The sequence below is a fragment of the Schistocerca americana genome, chromosome 5, assembly GCF_021461395.2.
Source record: "Schistocerca americana isolate TAMUIC-IGC-003095 chromosome 5, iqSchAmer2.1, whole genome shotgun sequence".
Classification (NCBI taxonomy): Eukaryota; Metazoa; Arthropoda; class Insecta; order Orthoptera; family Acrididae; genus Schistocerca; species Schistocerca americana.
This window is the reverse complement of record NC_060123.1, coordinates 396,262,283-396,278,104: the sequence shown is the minus strand read 5'-3', so window position 1 is coordinate 396,278,104 and position 15,822 is coordinate 396,262,283.

The following is a 15,822-nucleotide window of genomic DNA, read 5'->3' as shown; positions in this document are numbered from 1 at the left end:
TTCGGAACAAGACCCCAACCGATCCAGGAGGCCACCCTCAGCCACTCCGCCAGTTCAAGTAGACCGAATCTCCCCCCATGCGATTATAGCACATTCGGTCCTTTGAAAGAGGCCTTGAAGGGTCGACGATGCCTGTCAGATGAGGATGTGCAGCAGGCAGTTGCAGACTTCTTCACGCAACAGGAGACGCTGATGTATCAAACGGGTATCTTCAAGCTAGTATATCGGTGGTATGATTACATCAATGCTCATGGCAATTTTGCCGACTGACGTACCGATTTTGTACTGTAGGGCCTTCAAACGGAAACTTTTAGATTACTCTTTGAATTAGGCTTAATTCCCACACGATTTCCGTGTGGGGTGGGGGAAGAGTGACTGCTATGTTCACAGTGTAACAAGTCTATACTGTTTCACGCCCGAACGGTGGTGAAACGTAGGGGCCAGCAGTGACGCTATTTGTGTGATCGCGCCTTACATACCGAGAGTCGGCACATCTTTGGCAGGAAGCGATCTGCGACGGACATCAGCGACGCCCCGAAGCGGTGGCGAGAAGCGTACTAATCAGCGGCTGAGGCAGCCAGCATCACCGACTGGTGTGAGACGGTCGGAAGGGACTTGCAGCAAGGGAGTTGTCAGCTGGTTGTCGGTCAGACCAAGGTTCAAATGGTTCAAATGGCTCTGAGCACAACGGGACTTAACTACTGAGGTCATCAGTCCCCTAGAACTTAGATCTACTTAAACCTAACTAACCTAAGGACATCACACACATCCATTCCCGAGGCAGGATTCGAACCTGCGACCGTAGCGGTCACGCGGTTCCAAACTGACGCGCTTAGAACCGCACGGCCACTCCGGCCGGCGTCAGACCAAGGCGCGCCAGCTGACTGCAGCTGGTGTGAGCTCTGCAGGACTCTAATATTATACAGTTTATAGAAGTGAGGGACTGGTTGGCATATTTTAGTAACAAAAGTATTGTTAGCATTCGACAGTTTTAAATCCAACACTCTAAGGCTGAAACTCCAAAAAGTGTACCTAAGTATTTGATCTGCTTGTAAAATAAAATAAAAACACCTCAGACATGTCAGTTCACAACAGTCATCGGACAACTGGGTAAACGCCAACGTGTCAGTCTTGGCGCCCTCAACCCCTAGAATTTACAACACGCCATGAGAGTGTGGGAGCAATTACATCGGACAGTCCATCCACATCTTTTTCCATGTCATATTGAAGATAGATAATTGGGGAAAAATGCATTTTGTGAGTGCAGCCACACAAACAAACCTGAAATACCGTTTGACGAAACAAAAGTTTTGGTCAAATGGTTCAAATGTCTTTAAGCACTATGGGACTTAACATATTAGGTCCTCAGTCCCCTAGACTCAGAACTACTTAAACCTAACTAACCTAAGGACAGCGCACACATCCACGCCCGAGGCAGGATGCAAACCTGCGATTGTAGCAGCAGCGCGGTTCCGGACTGAAGCTTCTAGAACCGCTCGGTCACAGCGGCCGGAAAAGTTTTGTCCCAGGCTCCTAAATACTCGAACTCCATAATTAAAGCGGCTGTATAAATAAGAATGGAAAGTGCAATAAAACCTTAAACCAAGACGGTGGATATAATCCTAGCGGTGCATGGAAACTAGCAATCGATGCAGAGAAGAGATAGAAACGGTATCCGCAGTGTTTACTGCGTGAGCTGTGGCGCCATCAGCATAGACGTTGACACTGCCTGCGACAGCATGACGTAACTACCTACCAATTAGAAGCCGTCTTTGGGCTACACAAGGCCTCAATAGCAGCAATTTTGACTATCATTTCCTCCTGACGAAGACGAGGGTGGAAGTCGTCGAGAGCACGAGGTTCTACCTTGAACTGACGCGGAGAGAGGTCCGAGAACGTGTTATACAATAGTGCTTCGTTCTCAAACCTTTAAGCATTGACTTCTCCGTGCACTTTAAATGTCTCCCAGAAATTCTCCTTGATCTTTACTGTAACTATTTTTTGTATCATTAGGGATCATTAGGCTAAAAGTAGCAGTATGGTTCTATGCGGCACATCCCGGTATTGTGAGAGGAAAGGAAGTGAATAAAATAAAAACGTTTAAGACGAAACTTGTATTTAAGGTAATATAAAACTTCGCCACTGCCACGCCACTTTTAACGTGACTTCAGTACGATATATTTAATGCGCAATACAGCAGTAATCTTCGATTGCTTGAAACTGGTCGTAATGGCCATCCGATCCCCGGGAATCACCAGCAATTATCGGTCTTGGCGCAGCTGGTTATTACACGCCGGAAAAATGAGGCTTCCGCGGTCTGCTGTTGCAGCTGCTGCAGACCCATTTGGACGTCGTCCACGTAGTCGACCGAGGCGGAAGAACATCTGAGCTGGTGAACCCGCGATTGAACTGTGCAGACAGCCTGCCGTCCGCCAGGCGCTGCACAGACCCGGCGCCCGCGAGGCGCTGGGGCAGCGTAAAACGGCGATCGGCGGCGGGTACCCGGCGCAGTCATTAATTGCCAATTACGCGGTAATTGCGAACGTGCCCGCCGGCCGACAGTCTTTGAGCGGGTCGCCATTAACTGCAAGTGGCACGCCCAACGCTGCCCTGCTCTGCTCCGCCCCGCTCCGCTCTCAGCTAAATGCGGGCGCACCAGCGTCACAGCGGCGACGGGCCGAGCGGGCATGCGGGCCGCGCGAAAGAGGAGCGCGGGACGCCCGGCCCCTGTGAGCGGCTTGCGTTAGTATGCGAGCTGCGCCGGCGGCAGTCGGGGTCATGCTCTGATTAGGCGTTTACTGCTGGCCCTCCCGGCCACTCCTCTACACATGCGAGGGTACTCATAAGTTGGGCTGCTCCCCTACTTACCTCCCCTATATGATCACAAGTAAAAGGACACCTGTTAGTAGATATTATTGTTGTTGTGACGTATTCTTGGTGCTGGTGTGGTACTTCAATTTGCTGTGTACTTAAACCACTACACAAATTAGTTCGAGTCCAGTGCACTCTTATCTGTTACATATAGAAAGTAGACTGTATGTGTGCGTACGTATGTTTGTAATATCCTCCCAAACCCCTATATCGATTTCAGCCAAATTTGGTAGAGAAACAGCAGACCTCTCGACTATCAGCACTGCAGGTTTTATAACCTCCTACCTCCAATAGAGTCGGAGATACAGGCAAAAATGTTTTTTCCTGCTCCTGACGTATAGCTTGGGAGTAGTGATGGCCTGCCAAATCAATCTACCGGGTGGTCAAAAAGTCAGTATAAATTTGAAAACTGAATAAATCACGGAATAATGTAGATAGAGAGGTACAAATTGACACACATGCTTGGAATCACATGGGGTTTTATTAGAACCAAAAAAAGACAAAAATTCAAAAAATGTCCAACAGATGGCGCTTCATCTGATCACAATAGCAATAATTAGCATAACAAACTAAGACAAAGCAAAGATGATGTTCTTTACAGTAAATGTTCAATATGTCCACCATCATTCATCAACAATAGGTGTAGTCGAGGAATAATGTTGTGAACAGAACTGTAAAGCGTGTCCGCGGTTATGGTGAGGCATTGGCGTCGGATGTTGTCTTTCAGCATCCATAGAGATGTCGGTCGATCACGAGACTTGCGACTTCAGGTAACCCCAAAGCCAATAATCGCACGGACTGGGGTCTGGGGATCTGGGAGGTCAAGCATATCGAAAGTGGCGGTTGAGCACACGATCATCACCAAACGACGCGAGCAAGAGATCTTTCACGCGTCTGTCGGACGTATCGTAAACTTTTTTTTTTCTTTTTGGTTCTAATAAAACCCCATGTCATTCCAAGCATGTGTGTCAATTTCTATCCCTCTATCTACATTATTCCGTGGTTTATTGAGTTTTCTAATTTATACTGACTTTTTGATCACCCAGTACTTTGCTGGTCAGTCTACGTGTCAGTGGCAAGAAACGGTTTTCTGTGCCCTTCGTGACAGGCATGCCGTTCTGGGGTAGTATCGGCGTTCCTTACCGACCTGTTTTACATGGTAGCCTATATGTGATCCGAAGATGTCCAGCCAGCCCAGCGTGGCAGGTGTATTGGGAGAGGACTATTTGACTGATTTATTGAAAGGGGTGGCAAGGTTGTCTGAGGTTGAGGATGATGGGAGCAGACTGAGATGGGAAGAGGTGAGGATGGACAGACTATGGGGTAAGAGGAAATAGACAGAGCATGGGAACAAGAGGAAGACACATGATGCAGGTGGAAGGTGTAGAGTGGGAAAGGAAGAGGGGAAATGGTTGTGAAGCAGAGGCTGAGGGGTATATGGTTAGAAGGAAGGGGCAGGAATGTGTGGTCAGAGAGGGAGTGTGGAAGAGATGAAGACACGGAGATTGTGGAGGAGGAGATAGACGCGAGAGGATGAGCTGGACAGACGGTGGAAAGAAGAGGTGGACAGAGAGAGGGGGAGCAGGAGGTGTTTCAGTATGTGTGTTGAACTCATATGCGGCTGAAGCTTCAGGGAAAAGGCTAGTTTTTTGTAAGTCACAGTAGTCTGATTGCAAGTCTGAACATAAGAACACTACTTCCAGTAACACAGTCTTCGTCAGTACAGTGTTAGACTCCTCTGGTTACAGACACAAGTACCACACTACTGTTATGCTTTGCAGACTTGTGTTTAATGACGACAGCTGTAAAACTGCTGGTTGTGATTTGGGCATACCACAGCAAACAGATTGCTTATGAGTCTCCCAGTGAGACTGTCTCTGTAGCCCTCGGTCAGGGGTTACAATATCTGACGCTGTTGGGGACAGCAAACTCATTGCCAGTTGGTTTTGCTGACTTGATGTCTCGGACTGATGCCTGCAGGAGATGTGGCAGAAGTAGTTCCACTGCTGAAGGCGACCTCAGCAAATAATCTGTTATACTGACGCTGCTCACTAGGTGGTCAGCAAACCAGAACACAGAAATGTGGGATCTGTCTGCCATTACTTGCTCGAATATTGTAACTTCTCCTTTTTATATTGATTCTTTGTTAAAATGCTGTGGCTTCCTCGCAGCAGAATGTTTGCGAAGAAAGTCACAAAAAAAGAATTGTCTTGCTGCACTGTATTTACAACGATTGCATGTTAGTTGTAGGGGCTTACTCAGATGAGTATTTGCTCCCCGACGTCAGATGGTATCTTCCTACCTTGCACGTCGTAGGTCCAACACCAAATTCGTAAAACACTAACAGAGCGTCCTTGATCAACTGTGATAGGAAGATAGATCAGAACCAGGCTCACATGTGTTAGAGTGCAGTGACTGATAGTAATTATGATTCGCTCACACAGACAACACAGGAACGTATTGTCTGATAATTGTAGTGACACAACTTTGGGGTCGCCGAGGCTAGCAGCTTCTGAAACAGAGGACAGTGGACAGGGACTGCCAGTGCTTGAGAGTCAGTGGCCAGCTTTCCGCGCCTCTACTGTATCTAGTCTTTTGGGAGCTGATAACATATCAATTTACGTACATTACCAATTAATAATAATTTCTTAAATCGTTTATTACTATCCGCCAACATTTCCCGTATGTATTAGGCAACCAGTTTCGAAACTTGCAGATTCATTTTCAAGACTTGTCTATTTTGTCTCCAATGAAAGTGCCGGGCGTTAATAGTAAACATTGACTATCAACACATGCTCTATAAATGTCTGCAGTATGAGTGTCGTAATCCACACATGCCTGTTACCAATTCAAAATCAAACGAAATCTTGAAATTGAAGAATTAATGATAGGATCAGCACATATAAGGCCCGAGAAACTGCCCCACAATGTCAGTATTCGCTCTTGAGGAAAAAGGTTCTATAACCAATGTCCTGACTCGTCCCACAGACGTTTCATTGGCTTCAGGCCGGCACTCTGAGCAGGCTAGTCCACTTCAGGACTGTTATTATCCACAAACTACTCCCTTACGGGTTCTGTTCTACAACAGGGTGTACTGTTATGCTGATACAAACAGCGCCTGCAAACTGTTCCCCTAGTGTATGCAGTACACAAAACTGTAAAATGTACTCACATCCTTCCGCACTGAGCGTTTTCTAGCACGTAAAACACTCCCGTACGACTACACCGTCTGCCCCGTACTTCTTGGTGGTCACTACTCAAGACAGCATGTAATGTTCTACAGGCATTCACCAAACTCAAACTCTTTTGTCGGATTTCCGTATGGTATAGTGTTATTCCTCGTTTCAGATCCCTTTTCTCCAGACGGCCACAGTCCAATGACGTTCCCAATTAAGGTAACTCAAGCGTTACTCAACACTGACTATAAAAATGTGCAGCTTAAGAGGACCTGCTCGATCGCTGTGCCCCATTAATTTTTGCTCCGCATGCACAGTCATCGCTATAGCTAGCCTTCTGGTAGCGCTTTGGGACTCACATTCCTGCTGCAGATTTTATGCAAGTTTTTTACATCCACCCTCTGCTATGCTCTACAATCCTTCTATGTCAATACACAAGGCTATCCTGGTCTTGGTTCACCTGTAGTTGTTGCTTCCCGTTTCCACTTGACATCATATTATCAACAGTCCACTTCGGCAGCTTTAGAAGGGTAGAAATGTTTCTCTTCCATGCGGGTACATCGTGGCATGATTCAGTATCGACAGATCCCTCTGGTTGGCAGCAGCACTGTCGGTGGTAGAAAGGGATTTTCCTCCGCCGAGGGAAGAGCACTGACGATAAGATCGACTTAAGCTCTGAGTGATACGGTGTCGAGCGGTTGTGCGGCGACGGCGGGTAGTTATCGCCGTGACATAGTGTCCGATGAGATCCTTCGCTCGCTGGCGCATTTGGGTTGTTAGTCAGCGCGGGGTACGTGATGTCCTGCGTCGGCCTAGTCAATGGATATTGCCCGACGTAGAAGCTGATTTGGTGTGTTGCTTCGGCACCTACACGTACTTGGATTTGAATCTTTCGGAAGAGGCCTGTGTCGATTGTGGCGTCGGGTTGGTTCCCTGTCAGCTAGTTCCAAAGCACTGAACACGAGAGCGACTGGTCGATAGTCTCAGTTGATTACAGGTACTGATCAGGCGGTTGTCAACTTGTGTTGCCCGCATCTCGTGGTCGTGCGGTAGCGTTCTCGCTTCCCACACCCGAGTTCCCGGGTTCGATTCCAGGCGGGGTCAAGAATTTTCTCTGCCTCGTGATGGCTGGGTGTTGTGTGCTGTCATTAGGTTAGTTAGGTTTAAGTAGTTCTAAGTTCTAGGGGACTGATGACCATAGATGTTAAGTCCCATAGCGCTCAGAGCCATTTGTACCATTTTTCAACTTGTGTTCCTACAACGTGGAAATTATGGTGAGCATCAAAAAAAAGTTTAATGGCTCTGAGCACTATGGGACATATCTGAGGTCATCAGTCCTCTGGAACTTAGAACTACTTAAACATAACCAATCTAAGGACATCACACACAGCCATGCCCGAGGCAGGATTCGAACCTGCGACCGTAGCAGTCGGGCGGTCCGGACTGAAGCGTCTAGAACCGCTCGGAGACCGCGGCCGGCAGATGAGCATTCAGTTATAGTTTACGTGTGAAAAGTCTTTTCTCTTTCTTGCCATCCTGGTTAACAACCATCGTCTGTAAAGGAGTTTTTTTGTCAATCTTTGAAATATTTTTTATTATTAAACAGGCGGTATGGAAGCCTCTTACCTGGTTTTGGCCGCGCTAACTGAGACGAGATAATTTAAGCAGTACATAACGCGATTTCAGCACACAACTCATTTTTTCAAATTTTCTTCAGTATATTTCGGTCTTGCAATATTTTCTAAAATTGTTAACTGGTGATTTATATGTTTAAGGATTGCTTGGGCACGTATGTGGTTTATATTGTAAACTCCGCTAGAAGGATCTTCAGCAAATGAAATGAACAATCCTAAAGTGGTAGCTCTCTCTGTTAACCATACCAAACTGAGAGTCTAAGAACTCAGCTGGCCAACCAGGTTGAGTGTTGCTTATGAACAAAACACGTATGTGGTTTTAGCCCTACCGGGCACCTTGTCTGACCGACCAAGTGATTGTACTTCATGCGAACTTCTCAGCAGCCTGTTTACTTGGAGTGCTTATTTTTCCCAATTACATGCGATCTGTTTTACTTGTCATTGGAATGTAGATGTTAATTGCCTGTCAATAGGTTCCTAAAGCTTAAATTTTGAATTTATTGTTAAACGCAACATCATTGAGCTTATTAAACATTACTATTAAGACGTGGATTTAATGTCAAGACTTCAGAAAATTTTTCTTGAGATTACTTTCTTAAAATTTTTCCATATGTGTTATTTTACAGGCTTTTTAGTTCTTGCTTCCAAACAAAAAACCACTAGTAAATTAAATTCTGGCGGTAGTTGCTGAGATTTTTTGGGATCTTATTGACGTATTTATAAAGTGCTTTATTTTTTGTTAAATTTGTTAATAAAATTATGGTCCACTATTCTACCTTCAACACCAACTCCCTTCCGCATTTCAGTCCCTGTTGAATAGCTGAAAACATCAAGTGATTTGTCCATATCTGAAGTCAGTGAGCTACGTAATCGTCCCTATCGACTGTTATTGCTTCCCTACAAACAAAATAATATTCAATTGCTTGCAGGTGTCCGGACAGTTTTAAATTAGGTAGTGTGCAAGGTTACCTATGTAGTTTCAGAAGACGCCAGCGCGAAAATTACAAGACATCCGGAAAAATGACACATCAGTATATACAACATCTCTGCAAGTTTCGATTCGTAATACGCGCCGTGGTACAGTTGCACTAGGGAGCGAATGTCTCAGGACGTATCGCATCCGGTCTGAGGCGCTACAGTCATGGACTGTGCGGCTGGTCCCGGCGGAGGTTCGAGTCCTCCCTCGGGCATGGGTGTGTGTGTGTTTGACCATAGGATAATTTAGGTTAAGTAGTGTGTAAGCTTAGGGACTGATGACCTTAGCAGTTGAGTCCCATAAGATTTCACACCCATCATCATCTATATCGCATCGATGTAGTTGGCACCAGCAGACAGTCGATCCAATGGATAGATCTCCAAAGTTGAGTACTGTCTTGTAGGGCAGTCGGTGTGACCAGCATTAACGAACTGCATGCACATATTGACATTTGCTTTCTAATTTAATGTGTGTTAAAAACTTGGATAATTGTTCTATGGATTGATACGTGTTTTTTCTGCAATTTTCACGCAGTTTCCTTTTTAAACTCCCGAAGTTACTTATGAACGACCTTGTACATTCTACAAATCAAATTAAATGTAGGTATCAAACAGAAAATAGTGCATGGTCCTCGAAATATTTGGACATAGATCTGTACTGTCTGTGATCCAGCTAAAGCGTACCTCAAAGTTTTCATATCTGTGTTAGGAATAAAGGAGTGGCAGAATTAAGTCAAGTGATGCTGACAGAATTATATTGGGAAATGACGCACGCAGAGCAGTCTATATGATTTCCAGTTTGGGGAGAAAAATGACAGGGAATGACCGAAGCAGATGGAATATAAAATCTGGGGACCAAAAGAAGTGGCCATCACCGAAGCAGATGGAATATAAAATGCAGATTAGTAAAAACAATAAATGTGTTTCTCAAAAATGGCTAACATCGACTACAAATTTAAATGTTTCGAAGTTTTTCTCTGAAAGTATTTATGTTCCGAAGTTTTTCTCTGAAAGTATTTGTATAAGCTGTAGCATTTTACGGGAGTGAAATGAAGATACAGGGATAGATAATAAGATAACAGAAACTTTTTAAAGTGGTAATACGGAATAACGATGAAGGGTAATTGAGTAGATCAGATTACTGATAAGGGGATGCTGAATCGAATTTCAACCAAAAGAAATTTGTGGTACAACTTGACTAAAGGAGCGATGGACTGATAGGACACGTCCTGAGACATCAAGGATTCGGCAGTTTGGTAATGGAATAAAGTGTGATGCACAAAAATTGTAGAGGAAGACCAAGGTACCTATTGATATAGATTGCTGTAGGTATGCAGAGATGAAGAGACTCACTCAGGTTACGGTACTGTGGAGACCTGCATCAAACCGGTCTTCGGAATGAAAGCCACAATAACGATTGGAAGCATGACCGAAGGAGAATCTAGACATGTTCCTAGCATTTTTCTACCTGGGAAAAGTGCTCGATAATGTTGAACGATGCAAGATGGTCGAAATTCTGACAAAAATTATAGTGAACTGTAGCAAATGATTGGTAATATACAGGGTGTGGACAAAAATACGGCAAGAGAGAAGTCTGTTACACTGTTGCATTTGACCACAAGAGGTACCAGTACTACGTCCTCAATGCGTTGCAAGTGACAGTCGTGGTCAGAACAATTTTCTTTGTGGTTGTGAGTGCGTTACTCATATTTCGGAGCTAAGTGGCCTCGGAAGTGGGCTAAGCATCCGTATCCATGGTAGCCGAAGTGTTTGTTGTACCAAGAGGAATGAAAGAGGGAAGAACATCATCTGCTACGTCACAACGCGGACGAAGTTTATCTTGACGGGTGGTTACCGAAGAGGATTACGATGGAACATAAGAGACTGATAAGTTTAAGTGTCTCTATAGAACTGAATGTCGCACTGGCGAACCTCTCAGTGCCAGAACAACGGTAAGGGAGCTCCATAGAAAGGGAATTCCGAAACCACTCATCAGTGACTGAAATAATCGTATCACGAGAGGAAGTCTCCGAAGCCATAAAACCTGGACTATGGAGCAATCAAAGAAAGCCATTCGGTCGGTTGAATCTTGTTCAGACTGTTTCCAACATTTGGCCGCATTTACGCCGCATGAGTGAAGCATGACGGGGATTGAGTGATGATTTGGGCTCCATATAGTGCTGTTCCATGGCCTCAATGTTACTCTGCAAGGTCGCATTTCTCCCAAGGATTATGTGGCCATTTCAGCTGATCATGTCTATCAATGGTCCAATGTGTGTTCCCCAACGGTGGCGCTGAGTTCCGAGACAAGTGCCCCGCTCACACAGCTCGCAATTTCCAGGATTGGTTTTATGAGCACTAGGATTAACCTTCGCGTCTTCACTTCTAGTCACAGTTTCCAGATCTTAATGGTGCTGAGCGTAAGTGGCCTACATTGGGTAGACAGCTGTCCACGTCCCTGTTAGTTATTTACACTTTCCACTATTTTCCAGGAAGATTGGTATAAGATTCTCTTGAAAACTGTACAGGACGTGTATTTATCCATGCCGAATGGGCTGTAAGCTTTTTAAACTACACCGTATTAGGGATGTTAATATGTTGCGCTTGTGCTCTTTCCATATTTTTCGCTGCTCCCTTATTTTACGTACAGTAAGTAAAGAGGAACAATTAGAGTACATTTACTTATATGGATATGGTGTATATTCTTTCGGACATGTCCGAAAGAACAGACACCATTGATAACCGGCAGCAGCCAAGAACGAAATTAGAATTACATATTAATACCTTCAGCTGCTGACGGGCGGTGATATATATCAACGGGGAGAGGTGAAAATGTGTGCCCCGATCGGAACTCGAACCCGGGATCTCCTTCTTACATTGCAGACGCTCTATCCATCTGAGCCACGGAGGGCACAGAGGGTAGTGCCACCGCACGAACTATATCGCGCACGCCTCCCGCGAGGCACACATACAAATGTAGTGTGTGTAGATACAAGGTGAGAATGTGGGTCTCGCGGGAGGCGTGCGCAAGATAGTCCCTGGAGTCGTACTATCTTCTGTACACTCCGTGGCTCAAATGGATAGAGCGTCTGACATGTAAGCAGGAGATCCCGGTTTCGAATCCCGGTCGGGGAACACATTTTCACCTGTCCCCGTTGATATACACTCCTGGAAATGGAAAAAAGAACACATTGACACCGGTGTGTCAGACCCACCATACTTGCTGCGGACACTGCGAGAGGGCTGTACAAGCAATGATCACACGCACGGCACAGCGGACACACCAGGAACCGCGGTGTTGGCCGTCGACTGGCGCTAGTTGCGCAGCATTTGTGCACCACCGCCGTCAGTGTCAGCCAGTTTGCCGTGCCATACGGAGCTCCATCGCAGTCTTTAACACTGGTAGCATGCCGCGACAGCGTGGACGTGAACCGTATGTGCAGTTGACGGACTTTGAGCGAGGGCGTATAGTGGGCATGCGGGAGGCCAGGTAGATGTACCGCCGAATTACTCAAGACGTGGGGCGTGAGGTCTCCACAGTACATCGATGTTGTCGCCAGTGGTCGGCGGAAGGTGCACGTGCCCGTCGACCTGGGACCGGACCGCAGCGACGCACGGATGCACGCCAAGACCGTAGGATCCTACGCAGTGCCGTAGGGGACCGCACCGCCACTTCCCAGCAAATTAGGGACACTGTTGCTCCTGGGGTATCGGCGAGGACCATTCGCAACCGTCTCCATGAAGCTGGGCTACGGTACCGCACACCGTTAGGCCGTCTTCCGCTCACGCCCCAACATAGTGCAGCCCGCCTCCAGTGGTGTCGCGACAGGTGTGAATGGAGGAACGAATGGAGACGTGTCGTCTTCAGCGATGAGAGTCGCTTCTGCCTTGGTGCCAATGATGGGCGTATGCGTGTTTGGCGCCGTGCAGGTGAGCGCCACAATCAGGACTGCATACGACCGAGGCACACAGGGCCAACACCCGGCATCATGGTGTGGGGAGCGATCTCCTACACTGGCCGTACACCACTGGTGATCGTCGACGAGACACAGAATAGTGCACGGTACATCCAAACCGTCATCGAACCCATCGTTCTACCATTCCTAGACCGGCAAGGGAACTTGCTGTTCCAACAGGACAATGCACGTCCGCATGTATCCCGTGCCACCCAACGTGCTCTAGAAGGTGTAAGTAAACTACCCTGGCCAGCAAGATCTCCGGATCTGTCCCCCATTGAGCATGTTTGGGACTGGATGAAGCGTCGTCTCACGCGGTCTGCACGTCCAGCACGAACGCTGGTCCAACTGAGGCGCCAGGTGGAAATGGCATGGCAAGCCGTTCCACAGGACTACATCCAGCATCTCTACGATCGTCTCCATGGGAGGATAGCAGCCTGCATTGCTGCGAAAGGTGGATATACACTGTACTAGTGCCGACATTGTGCATGCTCTGTTGCCTGTGTCTATGTGCCTGTGGTTCTGTCAGTGTGATCATGTGATGTATCAGACCCCAGGAATGTGTCAATAAAGTTTCCCCTTCCTGGGACAATGAATTCACGGTGTTCTTATTTCAATTTCCAGGAGTGTATATCAACACCCGTCAGCAGCTGAAGGTATTAATACGTAATTCTAATTAGAGTACAAGTCTATGAACGAAGTACCTTAACTTAAAAGGTGTTCTACTTTTCAATCTACACATAGAGGAATTAAAATAAAGCGAAGGTTCAGGTGACGAATAAGATTCAGGCTGGAAGCATATCAGTATTCGCAGATGACATCGCCGTCCTCATTGTAGCTTGGAAATAATTACACGTCTTTGTGAATGGAATGAATAGTCTAATGAGCAATGAGGAAGAAAGACGAAAGTAATGTGTAGTAGCAGATATGAAATTAGTGATACACTTAAGAATAAAACTGGGAACCGGAAATGGACGAAGGATGAAACCGCCGCCTAGGAAGCAAAAGAATATTACGCACGAGCAAGAAGCGCATAATTCCAGACTACTAAATACAGACAAATCATTCGTGGGCAAAGGACGTCTAGTAAAATGTTTTAGATGATGCTGGGCCACGGTCATGCAGCATCTTTCGAAACAATAGACCGTCATTTGACTGCAGATTAATATATTTACCTTATCTATTATTTAGATTTCGGCTTTTCTGCCATTGTCGAGTGAAATGCTAAAAGACCATTCACACGTCATATCTGGTAAATTCAGTCCTGCTTTCGACTGACTTTATCAGGTATGACTTGGTAATGATCTAAGAACTTTTAACATTGTACTTGATAATGACGTAAACGCCGAAATCTAGTTCAGATATTCAAATGTGGGTGAATTCCTAAGGAACCAAACTGCTGAGGTGATCGGTCCCTAACCTAGCTGAAGGACAACACACACACCCATGCCCAACGGAGGACTCGAACCTCTGGAGGGAGGGGCCTCGCAATCCGTGAGATGGCACCTCTAACCGCGCGGCCACTCCGCACGGCGCCGAAATCTACGTAGTACAGCTGATAAATGAATAATCAAATGGCTGTTTATTCCTTAAAAATAAAATAAAAAAGAAAGCAAGTCTAGTTTTGTGAAATATGGGTCGTAACTTGAGAGAGAAACTTATGAGAGGGACATTTGAACTGGCCGCGGTAGCCGAGGGGTTCTAGGCGCTTCAGTCCGGAACCACGCGGCTGCTACGGTCGCAGGTTCGAATCCTGCCTCGGGCATGGTGTGTGATGTCCTTAGGTTAGTTAGGTTTAGGCAATTCTAAGTATAGGGGACTGATGACCTCAGATGCTAAGTCCCATAGTGCTCAGAGCCATTTCAACCAGAGGGACATCTGTAGGGACCGAAGACCAGGGTCACGCCTTCTCGATGACAATCATTTTAAAATCAGACACGAATGGCTGCCTTCACTGAATATAGTTCTATCTGCACGAATTTTCGAGTCATTATTGCAAATGGAACAGCATGCTATGTAAATTTGGCGTGGTGTACTCCACGAAAGACTGTTTCTCACAGTGGAACGTAAGGTTGCCTGTCTTCAGTGGGACAAGGAACACAGAACCTGGAGAGTGAATGACTGGAGCCTCTTTTGAAAATTGGAAATTTTTGGTGAGTTCTATTGGACCAAACTGCCGAGATCATCGGTCCATAAGCTTGCACACTACTTAATCTAACTCAAACTAACTTACACTAACTTACGCGTAGGACAACACACACACCCGTTCCCAAGGGAGGCCTCGAATCTCTGACGGGGGAAGCCGCACGAACTGTGACAAGGCACCCTAGACCGAGCGGCTAACCCGAGCGGCCTATTTTCGAATGATGGAATACGACGTGTTAACCAACGGCTTAATGACGCTATTGCGCTCCCTGGTGAAGAGTGGAGCGAGGTTGAGCCAGGATACTGTGAGCGGTTGGCGAAGGCGAGGTGGAAGTCTAGTCGGCTCCAGAGAAAGGCAGCTACAAATGTACCATTTTGTTTTACTGGCGCGTCTGTGCTGGTTGCTATACTGGGACAGTGGCCAGCTGGCTGCTGAATAATGCTGCGCTGGCTGTCCGCACACCACGTGTTGCTGACACGCTACTACGTTGCGTCCTTATTACCTAACCCTGCGTCAGCGGTGTGTATACTCGACCTCGCTGCGGCCGCTACGGACCGTTGCGCCGTTTGGTGGAGTCAGGGTGGGGGATGCTCGCCATGCTGAGCGCTGGTGAGCACGGCAATCAACTTGCTGCCCGTAGGCAGGAGTCGGCTCTGCTGCTGAAAACAACCCGGTGTCATCTGCGTTGCGGCGGTAAGTCCGTATCTTAAAACACTACTGCCAATGTGAGTGTCGAATCCTGGCTTTCCCCTCTCTGCACTCGTTGGTGCAGTACCACTCAGTTTGGTGTTTCGGCAAGATAAACAGCCTAGCAATATTGCGCTGGCCCTCTTCAACTGTTAGTGTGACAACATCTCGCACTTGCGCACCATCAGCGCTGCTGCATAGGCTCACATTAATATGCCCATTACAGTGTTACTCTATAATGCGTAAAACCTGTTGTGTGCAGAGGACATGGTTAAGACCGCTATGTGAGGATTTGCGGGCCTTGTTGTACCATGACTTGGACCCACTCATTCAGGTTACCATGAACGTGAATCAGTATGTTCAACATTCTCGACTTC